Raw genomic sequence first — 2,423 nt, forward strand, 5'->3', positions numbered from 1 at the left:
TGTGTGTGTGTGTGTGTGTGTGTGTGTGTGTGTGTATACGTGTGGGGTTCAGTTTATTACATAGGGGAAAAATTGACTGGATTAAGCCACACTCGTTAAGGTGGAAGGGAAAAGAGAGAAGGAAAAGCAGAGGAATTTGAAATGTCTGCAGAGCTCATTAGTGCCCTGTTAGCAAATGATTCAAGGATATCTTTGGCTTTGATTCAAACAGTTGTTCTCTTCTGAGCAACATGATGACAATCTAAAGATCCACAGCTGGACTCTGAGAAGTTTTGTCTGATTCTTCTCTTATAAAAGTAACAAATTTGCCACATAGATGTATAACAGGGCTATTTCAGGATGAATCCTGTCAAAGCCAGGGGCCCAGAGGAGCTGCTTGATGTAGTTCATATAATCACTGTGATTTGTTTTTAAATTGCTCTGGTATTAAAAAAAGCTGAGCAAGCAGTTTGCAAAGGTGATAGCTTGAGCTTAAGCAAAATGAAACATTTATGCTCATATATCATGATGGGGTGAATTTTTGTTACTCTAACCTCTTCCTTAGGTCTATGATTCCTCAGCAAATTCACCAAATGCTGTGGAGGAGATATTCTTTCATCAGAGGATGCCTCATACACAGTGCTTATATCATGTCTTCTCTTGCTCCGTGAACATATGGCACCCTGGTGGATGCCTATACATAGACAAACAAGATCTTCCTCAGGCATGCCCTTTATTCTTCATTAAGCAGAGCCTCGCCAAAATCTAAAGCCAAGAGGGACCTCACACATCATCAGCTTAGCTGTTCTTCTTAGGGAAATGTCAATCCTTTAAACACCACAGTAATAATATGAGATTAAAATAATAAAGTTCTTCCAGGGGTATTAAGATTTTTTCCCCATATGTCTTCCCCTCTGTTACTACTGCTCATTAAACTAAACATAATAAACATGAAGGTAAGGTAATGCTAAATTCAAGAAGTAATTTTGGCTACTTCCTGGTCCTTAATATTTGTATCAGAAGTATACCTACCATCCTGTCAGTGACCCCTCATTACTGTTCTTCATGTTTCCTTCCAAGCTTTCTAGATCATTTGACTACTAACAAATGGCCCTGGAGCCATGTGAGAACCAAGAATATAAAAATAATTTGAAGGTAGAATATAGACTAGAAGCCCAGTGCATTTTTCCCCCTCAGGGAGACACAAGTAATATTTTGCCTGCACCAGTAAATTTTCATAGGCAATTTTCCACACTAAAATGTGCATGCACGGTGTAAATTTTCAGGAGCTTTCCTGATGGAAAGTAAATTTCTCATATACTTTCCAACAAACACTGACCACATCCTGACCAAAGCTGAACATGGTGTAATGTTAAGCAGACTGGGTCTGCAGGAATAAAGAGCCATGTTTGGGACTGCTGTCAGCACTCATCCAGCACTCTGTCCTTCTCTTATCCCCTCACGCTGAAATTAGCCATGAGTGAGGTTTGGAGGCACAAAGACAGCTTCTGACCCAAAAAGTAAAGGAGAAAAGTCACTTGACTATTTTGCGAATACTTAGCTGAAATTGACAATATCTGAGATTATTTCCTACATATGTAAGCGTTGCTTACATAATCCTTTTTGCTGGAGACATCTTACGCATTCCTGCATAATCCTAGAGAATTCTATAATACCATGTAGTCACACTTTATTTTTAAGAAAATGGTGCCTGGAAAAGCCTTTTCTGAAGACCAAAGAGCAACCAATGTTTTTAACAAAATAATAAAGTCAGATTGAAGTAAACTGATTTTATTCAGTCACATATTCATTCAATAAGCATTTTCTTGCTTATTGTTTCTCTTAAATAAGATGATAAATAAATACGACAGTTAATATGAAAAGAGATCAGTTCTCCTCTGAAAGGGTTAACTGTTTTACCTGAGTACACTGCAGGGAGAACAATATTTGCTGCTATTGTTGTTAGGTGCAGTCCAGTCAGAATTAACTCTTAGTTGACCCTCCTGTAGGTTTTCAAACATTGTAAATCAGATGAGAAGAGATTTCTCGGCCTTCTGCATCTCCCTGTCATAGTGCAGTTTGTGGATTCAAACCTTGTGTCTTTGAGTTTACATCACAACATCCTATGACTAGGTCACCAAAGCTCTCTATAAACAAAATCTGGTGTGTAACAATGAGTCAGAACTGACAAACAGCTGACCCTCCAGTGGGTTTTCAGAGACAGTAAAATCACAGAGGAGGAGATTACCCAACTTCCTCCTGAGGGACAGCTGGTGGATTCTAACCACATGCCTTTCGGCTGGCAGCATACCTCCTTACCACCAGAGCTTCTTAAACAGTATTTAGAACTTAATATTTTGGAATAGGTACAAAGACAGAAGAGGAAGAAAAGACCAAAATGGATGTCAGAAGAAACTCTGAAGATTGCACTGGAACGTAGAGAA

This window comes from Elephantulus edwardii, unplaced genomic scaffold (assembly GCF_000299155.1).
Source record: "Elephantulus edwardii isolate Elephantulus edwardi_28Jun2011 unplaced genomic scaffold, EleEdw1.0 scaffold00059, whole genome shotgun sequence".
Lineage (NCBI taxonomy): Eukaryota > Metazoa > Chordata > Mammalia > Macroscelidea > Macroscelididae > Elephantulus > Elephantulus edwardii.